The following is a 17,306-nucleotide window of genomic DNA, read 5'->3' as shown; positions in this document are numbered from 1 at the left end:
TGTACACCCTCTGCGTTTCCGGAAATAGTAGATGAAAGATCAAGTGGATTTTCAATGAATGCCATTGGCCCTCTCCATTTTTGGATGATGGGCTAACATACGGTGTGTCCTGCCAAAGATCAACAACGGGTGCATCCATAGATGAAGACACACATGCAAAATCATGGATGGCAGGTTCACCAATGATGTTAGGAAAGAACGGAGGGGGCTCGGACGGAAGGGAGTTATCCTTCGTTGAGTATTGATGCTCAAGCTCCCACTCGTACTTTTCATGAATGACAACGCATGTTGGTTGTGCAACACCAACTCTGTCAGTGGGTTGTTCCTCATTCACAACAAGTGAAGAGTCTGGAATGGACGAACACAAGACAACATCATCCGAAGGAACACCTGGGTGCGAAGACGAAGGTCGAAAAAAAATGCATATGAGAACTCGTAGGAATCACAAAAAAATCTGTTCGAAAATTGTGTGGAGTGATGTTGGGAGGGTGTGAAGGTTGAATAGGTGTGTGAACATGATCCTCAACATCACACGACAATGGTGGAACTGTTGAATGAGAGGGAGGTGGAAAGTTCGTTGAGACAGTGCCTGCTCCCACGTGAGATTTTGCAGTTCCAACAATGAAGAATGTTGAGTGAGGCTTGATATCAAGATTCCTCTTGGGATGGGAAAATTTCTTAAGGCAATACTCGAACTAGTCCCAAAGATAAGAAAATTTCATCTGGCTCTTCGAAGCTTGAAACTGCAAGTCACGGAAGCGCTGCCAAAAATCAATAACGAATTCATGTGAAGCCCTCCATTGCTGTAACAGTTTCCGGTCAAGATGGTTTGGATCAAAATGATAGAACGTGTATTCAATAAGATCACATAATTTCTCACGTGAGTGCACGGTGTTAGCCAGTAGGCTGAGCACCCAACGAAATGGAGACTTGCGAAGTGTGTATGCAAGCAAGAAACTGGCTTGTTCGTTAGTAAACTCATATTTCTCATAAATCATGGAAAGAAAGTTATTCAAGTGCTCAGGCTAGGCCACTTCGCCTTCACATCATACGTGTGAGTGAACAAGAGATTGAAAAGCTTCCTTGAGATGGAGACATCTTCATGATTCGAAAAACACCTTGGGAGAAGAAGAATGCAAGACTCCATGAAAGATATTCAAAGGTTCAAAAATGGATGAGAGGACACTGCTTGTCATCAAGCTCTCCTTCTAGCACCATAAATGTTTACGGTGCTAGACCCGCCAACATGTCAAGAGGATCTCCCCAGTAAGAAGTCCCAATTAAACCTCAGACCATTTGGTGTAGGAGTCCCAACAGTGGGTCGTAAGGTAATGCCTTGATCGTGATGTCGCACAGAGGCAAGTAAGATAACTCTGTTAGTAGCAAGGGTGTGACTGATGCAGTGAATCAAGGAAAGAGTATGAGAGGTTCCAACACTTCAAAGGGAGAGTAAGGTGAAGGTGAGTTCCAGGCTGAAAGGGACCAGCCCCAACTCGGCTAGGAACATACAACACAAAGGACATGCATAGCTTCTGGTAGAGCAGTCAACACAGATGCAACAGTCACAACATACAAGGTAATATAACATGAACAACACTCATGGATCAGTCCGAGACGAGTGCGATAGTTGATATAACCAGGTTCATGAGAAAGGTTTGTCTGATGTCTGCAAGAGAAATCGACACGGACAGTGACAACATTAATAACATATGCAACCCATTAACGAAAAGATTCATATAATTTCATACAAATCAGTTCATACACAAGTATGTAAGTTAAAAAGCATATATCATTAAGGCAACTGGAACAATCCAAATACAATAAAAACATATGCATGAAAATGTGCTGGCTCTTATTATAAAAGAAGTGTAAGTCACAATCATACAATACACCATGTAAACCTTCTAGCCCCATCAGTGGAACATTATAGCCACATCCACCTACTCCTCCAAAGAGATGTACTAGCTCCGTGCAGTGGAGAAGCCAAGGCGCATTACAATATTGTCCAAGCCTTCTTCAAGATAGTCTTAGTAGAAGCTTGGCTGACCAAAATCCTATCTAATGAGTTATGAGGGACTATTTATAGCAAAGGGTGGGGTGACCCTTGACATTCCCCTTTGTGACAGTTCAACTACCCTCATGACTCTTCACCTACTCTATGACTATTACATCCAACCATTGACACTTGACTTACACTTGACATGACTCAACATTACAATGCACATGTACTCATGTGAGACAACATGGCTTGAGGAAGCCTTGCAAGACATCATTAACACTCGGTCGTTGTGGTGAGACCAACTCTTTGACATGCTTGTGATGGTGAATATGGTGAGCTGATGCCAAGCTTGGACGCCCATGATGGTGTGTATGCACCTCATGGTGACGTCTTGTTGAAACGAACTCTTGCCTCCGTTGAAACCAATGCATTGGTTTGGCCCCTTCATCCAACTCATCTGCTAACATGCGCATGTTCTTCTTGGGTATGGTTGAACTGGAAGCACACTGATGCATAGTGTCTGTGCTGATCTTCAAGTGTGTGCTGGTGGTCATGTGCATCAACTTTATGAAGTACATGTTTAGCCCTAGTTTGTCTTGCTTCTTGTCTTTGCCTTTGTGAGTTTATTGAATGGATTGGATTGCATGCGTGTGCTCAATGACATGCATGCTGCTGGATCCCTTGCATGCGATCAACAAAATTTCCCACCATGTTTGTTCTGTGTCAATTACTAGGATAGATCCTTAACTCGTACTAGTAAAGTTTCATTTGCGAGTGCATGTTGTAGCCACTGTTGTTCCTATTCTTGCTGCAACTCATTGGACTGTCTATGCAGCTTCATGGTCTTCTTGAGTTGTTGCTTCAGCACATGCAACTCCTTCTTTGTCCCATCTTCTGCCTTTGCGTGATCTTCATGTCGTGTCATCACTTCATAGCCCGAGTCTCCAAAGTTTCCTTCATTATCAGTGGATCTTCATGATCTTGCAACTTTGCTTTGCCTCTATGTTGTCAATAACCTTCCTCGTGCATTCGTTGTGTTCGCTGGATTCAGTATGCTACCTTCAGATATTGTTCATGATTGTTATCACTGTGATGCTGATGCTTGATGTCCTTGTCCATGAACAACTTGATGACTTTGTGAGTAGGTAAGCCCATGGATACTTGATCGACTGCATCCCTAAGCGTTCTTTGAACGATGTTTTCATCTCTGCTCTCCTAGAAACCATTGTACATACTGCTGAGAGGAAAATGAACATGTAGGATACCTAGAGACATGGAAACACTCATAACAAGAAATTTGTCAATCGAAAACCAAAATGAACATGAGAATTGACTTACAACATACCTGGGTGAGCGATCATGAAGGTTGCATAATTTTGGCCGAGAGGTCGGGAGACCGATTGCCAAGACTTCACAAGGCACAGTCCGGGCTGCTGAGAGACTAACTGACTGTTGGAACTGTGCAATGCATAATCTAGTTGGGCAGTTGGCTGCTGGGATTGTGCAATGTGCGATTCCAATTGGGAAAGATTGTTGGCCTAGGGCCAGAATGCGCAAATATGGAGAGGAAGGTGAGCTTTCCTTCTCCATTTTGTGTAATGCAGCCTTGGTGAAGGCAGAGATCGGAACAAAGTTTGACCCGACTTGCTGACGGGAAACTGAAAGGAAGTAAGTTGATGAAATGCGTGGCAACATTAAGTGATAGCAGAAGTGATAAACAGTGCATGAAAAACACGAATGGAGGATTAAGAAAACAAATCAACCTGCACGTGGGTGAGGACGTTTGACGGTTGGGCGAACATCCGTGCAAAATGTAGGTTTTAACCCTGTACAGAAATTACCTGCATACGAATTCTTAAACAAAGAAAATAAACAATGCGAGAGCATAACCCATAAAACACATATGCACAGAGATTTTTCCCTGGATCCAAAAACCGGGACTACCAACTTGATTTTTCATTATATTCCTTTCAATGTTACAATATATATTTATACATGCCGAAGCATCCAATACCATGGACCGAAAAACCATCGGGTCCAATACCATGGACCGAAAACCATCGCGTCCAAAAAAACATGTGCGAAAATCATGCACAAAACCATAGGTGGGTCCGGCCAACCTAACATATGGTCCAAAACCAAAATTTTCCGGGGCGCTGCCCCGGACCCCATAAAGTGGGGTTACAGGTGCCCTTCAAACCCCCTATTAACTACGTGGAAAGAATATAACACAACCCAACAATCTCCCACTTTTTGTTTTCTTTCCACAGGGGGCCACAGGAGAGCTTAGTCATTTTTTCAGCCCTGAGATTCCCATTGCTTCTCTACACCAAGAGAACTTCTCAGAGCTCACAGATTTTGTCAATGCATCTGCAGTATTCTTCAAAGTGTCCACCTTTACCAGCAACACCTTTCTGTCTTCTATCATATCCCTCACAAAGTGATACTGAACATCAATGTGCTTTGTCTTTGAATGATAAGCAGGGTTCTTTGCCAAGAAAATTGCACTTTGGCTGTCACAGTCTATTCTTATAGCTACCTGTACTAACCCCATACTTGAACACAATCTCTACAACCAAACTGCTTCCTTGCTTGCATGAGTGGCTGCCATGTATTCTGCCTCTGTAGTTGATAGTGCCACTACAGATTGTTTCTTACTCATCCAACTAACTGCACCTCCAAATAGGTTAAACACATACCCACTTGTAGATCTTCTCTGATCCAGATCTCTAGCCCAGTCTGCATCAACAAAGCCATGAATATCCAACACTCTGTCCAATCCTGGTCTTCCTTGGTAGCACAAACCATAATCATTAGTGCCACGCAAATACCTGAAAACCCGCTTCACTGTTGTCCAGTGCTCCTTCCCAGGTTTTTACATAAACCTGCTCAATACTCCCACTGCATGTGCAATGTTTGGTCTAGTACAGACCATTGCATACATCAGGCTACCCACTGCACTTGAATATGGAACACGGGACATGTCCTCTTCCTCTTCTTGTGTCTTGGGACACTGTTCAGCAGATAACCTCACACCTACTGGAATAGGAACCTTCACCGGTTTACTATCCTGCATATTAAACCTCTGGAGTATTGTCTCGACATACTTCCTCTGGTTTAACCAGAGCGTCCTCTTTGACCGATCTCTTTTAATTTCCATGCCCAAAATATAGTTTGCAGCACCAAGATCTTTCATGTCGAATTTGGAGGACAATTGGGTCTTCAAATCCTGGATAATTTCTTTGTCTTTTCCAACCAGCAACATATCATCCACATACAAGACCAGATAAATAATATGGTCACCAATTAATTTAAAATACACACAATGCTCTGCTTTGCTTCTAGTGAAGCAAAGTCCCCGTATAAATTTATCAAATTTCTGATACCACATCCTTGGTGACTATTTTAACCCATATAGAGACTTCTTTAACTTGCATACCAGTTCTTTCTTACCCTTCACCGCAAAGCCTTCAGGTTGCTTCATGTAGATTTCCTCTTCAAAATCCCCGTGAAGAAATGATGTCTTCACATCCATCTGTTCTACCTCAAAATCAAAAGCAGCAACAACAGATAAAAGTAATCTAATAGAAGTTACCTTGGCAACAGGAGAAAAAATATCACCAAAATCAATTCCCGGCACCTGGGAATAACCTTTTGCTACCAACCGAGCTTTGTATTTCTCCACCTTTCCTTTTGCATTTGTCTTCTTCTTGAACACCCATTTGCTGCCAATGGGTTTCCTTCCAGCCGGCAACTCCACCAGATCCCAAGCCTCATTTTTATGCAAAGATGCCATTTCATCGACCATGGCCTCTTTCCAGAGTTTTCCATCCTCTGAATCCACTGCTTCCTTCACAGTTCTGGGATCATTATCAGTAATAGACAAAGCAAAATTTGAACTGAAAGAAGATGGACTATACCTTTCTGGCTACCTTCTTTCTCGAACTGATCTTCTCACAGCCGGAGTTTGTGGCTCTTCATCTTCTGATTCCTCCTTTGCTGCAGAGTCTGATTCTTCCTCCTTTGGCTCAAACTCTATCTTCTCAGGTTCCTTTGGTTGGACTTCATGTTGAATAACATCTTTTACCTCTCTGAACAACACATCTCGGCTGTACACAACCTTCCGTGTGATTGGGTTCCAAAGCTTATAACCCTTTAAACCATCCTTATACCCAATAAAGATGCACTTTTCAGATTTACTATCCAACTTGGTTCGTTTCTCCTTTGGAACAGGTACATATGCATCACATCCAAATACCCTTAGATGTGAAAGAGAGGGTTTCTTACCAGTCCATACTTCTTGTGGAGTCTTATCCTCCAACGCTGATGAAGGTGATCTGTTGATCAGGTAACATGCAGTATCCACCGCCTCTGCCCAGAATTCCTGTCCTAACCCGGCACCACTGAGCATGCTTCTTGCCCTTTCCATCAACGTCTTGTTCATTCTTTCTGCGACTCCATTTTGCTGAGGTGTATATGGAGTAGTCTTCTGCCATGCTATACCACACTTCTTACAAAATTCTTCAAATTCCTTGCTGCAAAATTCTCCACCATTATCTGTCCTCAGCACCTTTATCTTCCTCTTTGTCTGATTTTCCACCAGAGCCTTAAATTCTTTAAACCTGTCAAAGACTTCAGATTTCTTCTTAAGAAAATATATCCATGTATTCCTTGAGAAGTCATCTATGAATGATACATAGTACACAGACTTACCCAGGTGATGGAACCTTCACAGGTCCAAACACATCACTGTGCACAAGCTCTAATATCTGTTTCGTCCTCTTACCACCAGAGGAGAAACTCACCCGATTCTGCTTCCCATACACACAATTTTCACAGAAATCAAAATCCAAAGAGCTATCATTCATACCTTCTACCATACCTTTACCATGAAGTATTCGAAGGCCCTTCTCTCCAATATGTCCAAGCCTTTGATGCCACAACATGGTCTTCTCTCCAGAGACCACTAGATTCTCTACTTCATTTTCAGGAACCATAGAACTATTGCACCCATCAACAACAGTGCTACCTTGCAGCTTGTACAGAGTTCCAATCCGAACTCCCCGCATTAATATCAGTGCTCCTCGAACCATCTTGCAGGTATCTTTCTCAAACACCGTCTTTACACCTGTATCATCCAACTTTCTTACAGAAATCAAATTTCTGGCCAATGCAGGAATATGTAGAACACCCGGAAGTGTTATAACCCTTCCACCTTGCAACTTCAACTTTACTTTTCCCCGACCAATGATTCTAGCCTTCTTATCATCTCCTAAGAAGACATCACCACCATCGTATTTCTCATACTCGCAGAACCACTCTCTATGGGGAGTGAAGTGAAAGGATGCACCTGAGTCAATCAACCATGCCTCATGATCTACATGTGTACTTGAAGAAGCCAGGCACACATCCCCACCTTCATCTGAGGTGGTTTTCGCCTCTGCAGAAGGAGCATCATCAGATCCCTTTCCTTTATCAGGAGCTTTAGATTTACAATCCCTTATGAAGTGCCCTTCCTTTCCGCATTTCCAGCACACCACCTTTGTAGGTTTTCTTGGAGATTTAGATCTCCCTCTAGATTTAGATCTCCCACTCGATGACTTATTTTTGTTTCTGTTCTGGGACCGTCCTCGTACAGACAAGGCATCACCATTCTGGTTGTCCATATTTTTCCGTCTCATCTCCTCTGTCAGCAAGGCTGAGACTATTTCATCAAACTGCAAAGCAGTTGCATTGCTACCTATTGCAATAACTAGACTATCCCACGAATCTAGTAGAGAACACAACAGACTGATGCACTTATCTTCATCTGAAATTTTAATATCAACAGATAATAACTGACTTACCACAGTATTAAACGCATTCAGATGCTCTGTCACCGAGTCTCCATCTTTCATCCTCAGGTTATACAACTTTTTCCGCAGGAACAGTTTATTCACCAGAGCCTTAGATTGGTACAAAGTCCCTAACTTGACCCACAAAGCCTTTTCCGTAGCTTCCCTTGATACATTCAGCAATACTGAATCCGAGACACACAATCGTATTGTGCTCTTTGCCTTCCGATCTAACTTCTTCCATTCTTCATCGGTCACCCCCGATGGTTTAGTACCCGGATCTACCGCGATCCACTGATCTTTATCCACCAACAGATCCTCCATCTTGAGTTTCCACAACTCAAAATTCTGACCATTGAACTTCTCAATCTCTATCTTTCCACTGCTCGCCATCTTCTTTCACCACCAGAATCGATCTCGCAGATCTCCCATTGAACAGGGTCTACCACAGGCCCGAGCGAAACCCCTCAGCAACAAAGGCATCCCCTTGAAGCCAAAACAGCTCCGATACCAAATGTAGGTTTTAACCCTGTATAGAAATTACCTGCATACGAATTCTTAAACAAAGAAAATAAACAATGCGAGAGCATAACCCATAAAACACATATGCACAGAGATTTTTCCCTGGATCCCAAAACCGGGACTACCAGCTTGATTTTTCATTATATTCCTTTCAATGTTACAATACATATTTATACATGCCGAAGCATCCAATACCATGGACCGAAAACCATCGCGTCCAAAAAAACATGTGCGAAAATCATGCACAAAACCATGTGGAAAGAATATAACACAACCCAACACAAAATATTTTCATGCATGCGACAAAAGTGAGATAGCAACAAAAATTAAAACAGAGCTAGGACAAGCTAGTATACATGTAAACGAGAGCAAGTGTTCAAAGAAATCAAGAAAACAATACTCATACAAGCGAAAACCCAAAGAGTGACAAAAATGCAACATAAGGCATGGGAAGTGAGCTTACCCAAAAAAATCTGAGTTGAATGTTCGACTGCTCGTAGATGTGATGTGGGATGTCAGAGCTACAAGGTTGATGTGAGGAATGGGCTCTGCAACGTCCAGTTGATGAGTTTTGATAAGATCGAGATTGTGACGCACATGCCACAAATCTAGGGGAAGTGACACTTGGTGGAGGTTTTTGAATTTCTCCTCTCATGTAACCTCCAACTACTAAACATATATCCGTGAGACAAGGGGTGCCTTTGCATGCTACCTTGGAAGAAGCAACCTATGCATGTAAGTCTATTTTTCTTGGTCCCAAAGGGAATTGGTCAACTCAGTTGAACATGCAAGTGACTGCTTGACTGTTGGAGAAAAATGTGCATTTTTTACTGTAAGCTAGGCTGACTGCCCAAGGGGATTTCTCAATTTCTGGGCCCAACAGCTAACTGTTGCCCATATTTGCACAAATCTTGGGCTGAACAACCTATTGATGGCAAAAATTACACAAATCCTGCTGGGAGGGTTGGTTGGTAGGATTGTGCAATCCTGGAGCCCAAAAGGCTATAAGAGGGAATTGCACAATTCTTGGATGGAAGGTTGGTTTCCCTACAGAAATGATCAAATTTCATTGGGAAGCTGCTCAGCCTATAGCTGGACCAAGTCCAAATGAGCAACCTGTGAGGGAAACAGATCAACTGTGATCGACAGGCTACCTTTGTGCGAGGAAAGCTTTGAAGCTTGAGTACTTGACGAAGCAAGACAAAGTGCCATGTAAGGTTGGTAGGGGAGGCTCCAAAACAGGCTAAGGAAAAATTTTGGAGGTTGGTTGTAGCCAGTATAACAATTAGTGACACATTGGTAGAACTCTAGCTCTCTAAATGGACCTTGTTCGTGAAATATCAGTCTAACACCTCTGGAAGTATTGTTCAGTTCTTAGCTCATCTTGGCTTCACACTAGCTTGATGTAAGATGTAGAATCTGCCAGACTCTTGGTCGATTGACACACATTCCAAGCCAAGGCGACATAGTTGTTTCGATTGGGGTTGAGGGGTATATAGATGCACAGGCAGTATAGTCGACAGAGTCTTAGTTTCATCTCTGGTGTTGCTCCACTGCGAGTAGGCATGGACAGTACCCCGGTGGAGTCACATAGGAACACAAGCATGGCTCCGCTATGAGTGAGCTTGGTCAATACCCTGGTGGAGTTACTTGCATCACCTCCCTGTGCAGGAAGCCTTTCTCTTCTTTTGCCTTATTCATTTTTCATTTTCATTTTTTTTTACTTTTCATTTTTTTTTTTTTCATTTTCACTGTGCATAGCACTTATTCATTTCAGATGCGAATGAGGGATCCCGACTTACTGAGAGTAAAAGAGGTTGTTCCAGCAGAGAAGTAGTTTATTGTATCTCTGACGTGCATGTTAAGGTTTTCCACCTCACCTTACTCTACTTTACTGAGCTAACAAGGGTTAACCCAAAAACAATCGACTAGAGAAGGTGACACTAGTTAGCGTGCAAGCATTGTGCTTACACCAAGGTTCACTCCGAAGAGTACGTATTTTCCTTCGACGTATCATGGACTAAGAGTAATAAGCTCATCATACAGAGGCAAGATGACAAATAACCAAGTAGCAATAGCTATAAAAACCCTCTTGTACTTTACCCAACTCGTTTCATGAGTCACACATGGTTTCATGAAAAACTCACCTATGAATGAAACAAGCGAACGAACTAACAATCAACAAAGCAAAGAAAGAGCAAAAGAAAAAATGAAAGTGAAGCAAGTAAATAAACAAGCAAGAAGACAAACAAGTAATCAAAACATGAAAGAAAACAAGCATGCAAGCAAACAATTGAAAGCAAACACTACTCCTACTCCTACACTAACGGTGCATGGGCCTGATCACATGAAGTGATACTTCCAATGCAGCCACCGGCGCATTGATAGACCCATGTGGGTGAAGGCTTGGTCTGTGAGTAACCCAGTCGTGTGGACCAACACACAAGAAAGATATAACAATGAAGAAAACCACACTTCATGTTTCAAAGTGCCCACGGGACATAAGTGAGTACATGTGCATGACAGACAGTCCGTGGACTTGTCTTGGTGTTGGGTGACACTACGTGAAACTTTGAAGCATAAGCACACTATTGACTCTAACATACAAGCAAACAAAAGAAACAAAAATAACTTGCGTCGCACATAAGTGCTTGCAATGTAAGAGTTCTCCAATGCATGAGAAATGGGGTCATGTAGTTCAAGTGGAGGAAGTAAAATATGTGAGTGACATGGATATTCAATGCATACAAATGAACGATGAGGAGCCTTGAGTGTTTGAACAATTTCCTAATCAGAAGAAAAACCAACCTCAAGACAATGAGGGCCTAACATAACCATCAGCTCGGGTTGAAGTTCCTCGACAGTCTCTGGGGTTTTGACTTCGTTGACAGATGGATCTTCATAGACCAATGGCTTAGACAGATTAACAACGAGTGAATCAACATCGTGATCAGATGATGAGGTGAAGGGATCACGACAACCAAGATCAGAAAATTCAGGATGTTGGTCAGCGTCCTCATGATCTGACAAATTGCACAGAGGGGTGTATGAGAAGGAAGGACATTCACCCTTTGGGTTTCTGGAAAGAGCAGATGAAAGATCAAGTGGATTTTCAATGAATGATTGGTCCTCTCCATTGTCGGATGATGGGATAAAATACGGTGTGTCCTGCGAAATATCAAAAATGGGTGCATCCATAGATGAAGACGCACATGCAAGATCATGGATGGAAGGTTCACCAACAATGTTAGGAAAGAACAAAGCAAGCTCGGATGGAAGGGACTCATCCTTCACCCAGTGTTGATGCTCAAGATCCCACTCATACTCTTCATGAATGACAATGCATGTTGGTTGTGCAACACCAACTCCATCAATGGGTTGTTCCTCATTCACAACAAGTGAAGAGTTCGGACTGGATGAACACAAGACAACATCATCCGGAGGAACACCTGGGTGCGAAGATGGAGGTCGAAAAAAGGAATGCATATGAGAACTTGAAGGAATCACAACAAAATCTGCGTGAATTTTTTTTGGAGTGATGTTGGGAGGGTGTGAAGGTTAAACATGTGTGTGAACATCACCCTCAACATCATAGGGTGATGGTGGAACTGTTGAATGAGAGGGAGATAGACAATCCATTGAGATAGTGCCTACTCCCACATGGGATTGTGTAATTCCATCAATGAATAATGTTGAGCGAGGATTGATATCAACCTTCCTCTTGGGACGGGAAGATTTCTTAAGGCAATACTCGAACCAGTCCCAAAGATAAGAAAACTTCATCTAGCTCTTCAGAGCTTGAAACTACAAGTCACGGAAGCGCTGCCAAAAATCAATAACGGGTTCATGCGGAGCCCTCTGCTGCTGTAACAATTTCTAGTCAAGATGGTCTAGATCAAAATTATAGAATGTGTCTTCAATAAGATCACAAAAGTGCTCACATGAGTGCACAATGTCAGCTGGTAGGCTGAGCACCCAACGAAATGGAGATTCACGAAGTGTGTATGCAAGCAGCAAACAAATTGTTTGTAAGTAAACTCATCTTCCTCATAAATCATGGAGTGAAAGTTATGTAAGTGCTTAGGCCAGGCCACTTCACCTTCACCATCATACGTGTGAGATGAGAAGAGATTGAAAAGCTTCCCCGAGATGGAGACATCTTCACGATTCAAAAAACACCTCGGGGGAAGAAGAATGCAAGACTCCATGAAAGATATGCAAAGGTTCAAAACTGGATAAGAGGACACTGCTTGTCATCAGGCCCTCCTTCTAGCGCCATAAATGTTGACGGTGTTGGACCCACCAACATGTCAAGGGGATCTCCCTGGTAAGAAGTCCTAATTAGACCTTAGACTGTTTGGTGTAGGAGTCCCAATAGTGGGTCGTAAGGTAATGCCTTGTCTGCGATGTCGCACAGAGGCAAGTAAGATAACTCTGTTAGTAGCAAGGGTGTGACTGATGTAGTGAGTCAAGGAATGAGTATGAGAGGTTCCAACACTTCAAAGGGAGAGGAAGGTGAAGGTAAGTTCTAGGTTGAAAGGGATTAGTCCCAACTCGGCTAAGAACACACAACAAAAAGGACATGCACAGCTTCCAGCAGAGTAGTCGACACAGATGCAACAGTCACAACATACAAGGTAATATAACATGAACAACACTCGTGGATCAGTCCGAGATGAGTGTGACGGTTGATATAACCAGGTTCATGATAAGATTTGTCTAATGTCCAATAGAGCAGTAGACATAGATAGTGACAACATTAATAACATACGCAACACATTAATAACAAGATTCATATAATTGCATACAAATCAGTTCATACACAAGTACGTAAGTTAAACAACATATATCATTAAGGCAAATGGGATAGTCCAACTACAATAACAACATATTCAGGAAAATGTGATGGCTCTCATTATAAAATAAGTGTAAGTCACAATCATACAATACACCATGTAAACCTGCTAGCCCCATCAGTGGAACATTACAGCCACATCTGCCTGCTCCTCCAAAGAGATGTACTAGCTCTGTGCAGTGGAGAAGCCAAGGTGCGTTACAATACTGTCCAAGCCTTCTTCAAGATAGTCTTAGTAGTAGCTTGCTCGACCAAAAGCCTATACAATGAGTTATGAGGGACTATTTATAGCAAATGGTGGGGTGACCCTTGACATTCCCCTTTGTGACAGTTCAACTACCCTCACGAATCTTCACCTACTTTATGTTTGTTACATCCAACCATTGAAACTTGACTTACACTTGAAATGACTCATTATTACAATGCACATGTACTCATGTGAGACAACATGGCTTGAGAAAGTCTTGCAAGACATCACTGGCACTTGGTCGCTGCGGTGAGACGAACTCTTTGACATGCTTGTGATGGTGAAGCTGGTGAGTTGATGCCAAGATCGGTTGTCCATGATGGTGTGTATGCACCTCATGGTGACATCTTGCTAAAGTGAACTCTTGCCTTTGTTGCAACGGGTGCATTGGTTCAGCCCTTTCATCCAACTCGTTTGTTAACATGTGCATGGTTTTCTTGGGTATGGTTGAACCGGTAACACATTGATGCATAGTGTTCATGCTGATCTTCAAGTGTGTGTTGGTGGTCATGCACATCAACTTACCGAAGTACATGTTCAGCTCCAGTTGGACTTGCTTCTTGTCTTTTCCTTGGTGAGTGTGTTGAATGGGTTGGATTGCATGTGTGCGCTCAACGACATGCATGCTGTTGGATCCCTTGCATGCGATCAACAACATTTCTCACCATGTTTTCTCTGTGTCAGCTGCTGGGATATATCCTTACCTCGTACTGGCGCAGTTTCATCTGCAAGTGCATGTTGTTCCCACTGCTATTCCTGTTCCCACTGCAACTCATTGGAATGTCTATTCAGCTTCATGTTATTCCTGAGTTGTTGCTTCAACACATGAAACTCCTTCTTTGTCCCATCTTCTTCCTTCATGTGATCTCCATTTCACGCCTTCACTTCATAGCATGAGTCTCCAAAGTTTCTTTCATTATCAGTGGATATGCTTGATCTTGCAACTTTACTTGCCTCTAGGTTGTCAACAACCTTCCTCTTGCATTCGCTGCATTTGGTATGCTGTCTTCAACTGTTGTTCATGATGCTACTCACTATGATGTTGCTGCTTGATTTCCTTGTCCATGAACAACTTGATGTCTTCGTGAGTAGGTAAGCCCATGGACACTTGATCGACTACATCCCCAAGCGTGCTCTGAACGGTGTCTTCGTCTCTACTCTACTAGAAACCATTGTACCTGTACTATTGAGAGGCAGATGAACACCTGCGATACCTGGAGACATGGAAGCACTCATAGCAAACAATCTGTTAGTCGAAAACCAAAATGAACATGAGAGCTGACTTGTAACATACCTGGGTAGACGATCATGAAGGTTGCGCAATTTCAGCTGGCAGGTCGGGAGATCGACTACTGAGGCTACACAAGGCACAGTCTGGGTTGCTGAGAGACTGACTAACTACTGGAACTGCGTAATGCACAATCTATTTGGGCAGTTGGCTGCTAGGATTGCGCAATGTGTGATTCCATCTGGGAAAGACGGTTGGCCCAGGGATAGATTTGCACAAATGTTTGGGCCAAGCAGCCACTGATCTCCAGAAATGTGCAATTGAGTCGAGAAGGCCAATGATGGGGCAGAATGCACCAATCTGGAGAGGAAGGTGAGCTCTCCTTCTCCAGATTGTGCAAGGCAACCTTGTTGAAGGCAAAGACCGAGCCAAGGTTGGCTCGACTCGCCGACGGGCAACTGAAAGCAAGTAAGTTGATGAAATGCATGGCGACACTAAGTGATAACATAAGTGATAAACAATGCATGAAAAACATGAATGGAGGATTGAGAAAATAGATCAACCTGCATGTGGTTGAGGCCATTCGGAGGTTGGGCGAACGTCTGTGCAAAACACTTTCATGCATGCAACAATAGTGAGCTAGCAATGAAAATTGAAATAGAGATAGGACAAGCTAGTATACATGTAAATGACAGCAAGCGTTCAAAGAAATAAAGCAAACAATACTCATACAAGCGAAAACCCAAAAAGCGACAGAAATGTAGCACAAGGCATGGGAAGCGAGCTTACCCCAAAAGAACTGAGTTGAATGTGCCGATTACTCCTAGATGTGATATGGGATGTCAGAGCTACAAGTTTGATGTGAGGAATGAGCTCTACAGTGTCTAGTTGATGAGTTTTTATAACATCGAGGTTGTGATGTGCATGCCACAAATATAGGGGAAGCGACACTTGGTGGGAGGTTTCTGAATTTGTCCTCGCATGTAACCTCCAACTGCTAAACATAGATCCCTGAGACAAGGGATGCATTTGCATGTTGCCTTGGGAGAAGCAACCTATGCATGCAAGTCTTTTTTGCTCAGTCTAAGAGGGAACCGATCAACTCAACTGCACATGTAAGCGACTGCTCGACTACTGGAGAAAAATGCGCATTTTTGATTGTAAGCTGGGCTAACTACCCAAGGGGATTGCACAATTTCTTGGCCCAATAGCTAACTGTTGCCCATGTTTTCACAAATCTTGGGTTGAACAACATGCTTTTGGGGAAAATTGCACAAATCCTGCTGGAAGGGTTAGTTGGCAGGATTGTGCAATCCTGGATCCCAACAGGCTATCAGAGGGAATTGCACAATTCCTAGAGGGAAGGCTGGTTGCCCTCTGAAAATGTGCAAATTTCATTGGGATGCTGCTTAGCCTGCAACTAGACCAAGTTTGGATGAGCAGCCTGTGAGGGAAACAGATCAACTATGATCGATATGTTGCCTTTGTGCAAGGAAAGCTCTGAAGCTTGAGTACTTGACGAAGCAAGACAAAGTGTTGCATAAGTTTGGTAGGGGAGGCTCAAAAACAAGCTAAGGTAAAATTTTGGAGGGTGGTTGTAGTTGCTACAACAATTTGACACTTGAAAACCCTAGGAATTCAACCTCTAAGTCTCATGGTAACCCTAGATTTATAGATTGACATCATGTTTTGTTATTGTATACTTCACTTGGGAGTACTTGTTAAGGCTGGTTTCCCTCTAAAAATGTGCAAGTTTCATTGGGAAGCTTCCTAGCCTGCAACTGGACCAAGTCTGGATGAGCAACCTGTGAGGGAAACAGATCAACTATGATCGACAGGCTGCCTTTGTGCGAGGAAAGCTCTGAAGCTTGAGTACTTGACGAAGTAAGACAAAGTGCTGCATAAGTTTGGTAGGGGAGGCTCCAAAACAAGCTAGGGTAAAATTTTGGAGGGTGGTTGTAACTGCTACAACAATTTGACACTTGAAAACCCTAGGAATTCAACCTCTAAGTCTCATGGTAACCCTAGATTTATAGATTGACATCATGTTTTGTTATTGTATACTTCACTTGGTAGTACTTGTTAACGAATGTGTTAGGTAGAGGAAGTAACTAAATAAGGATGAGAAAGTCCTTTGTTTTGATGAGCGTGATGGAAGGAGGGAAATGTAAAGACCCTTGGATCCTTGGACGATTTTATGTATAAACAGATAATCATGGAACTATGGATGCCTGAAGAGAATTAGTAGCAACGTACGATAAAATTCATAAACCTAAATAACTGTCAACTAGCTGATATAAAGATCTTACTGCAAGTAGATGAGAAGGATCATCTTTGGATCCTCCTTTGTAATGTCATGGAGTGACTTCTTCAGCTTGGAAGGATGACCATGATGATTTTTATCCATTTTATATGTTTTTGAGCAGGCTTCTTAAGAATCTTGTTGGTTCAGTTGCAGCACGATGGATCTCATGCTAGAAATTAGGAGCAAGGCCAGATGAATAGTTGAGATGTGTTCCGCTAAAGACTTTGATAAAGATTGAAGGAAACAAATTATGTACTGTAAAGTTCTGCAAGATCCTTCCATGTGAATAATATTCAATTTAAGAAGGATATGATGT

This window comes from Pinus tabuliformis, chromosome 9, assembly GCF_031772625.1.
Source record: "Pinus tabuliformis cultivar Carrire ecotype Pingquan chromosome 9, CPIR1, whole genome shotgun sequence".
NCBI classification, from domain to species: domain Eukaryota; kingdom Viridiplantae; phylum Streptophyta; class Pinopsida; order Pinales; family Pinaceae; genus Pinus; species Pinus tabuliformis.
The sequence above is the reverse complement of the archived record's forward strand: the minus strand, read 5'-3'. Positions refer to the sequence as shown.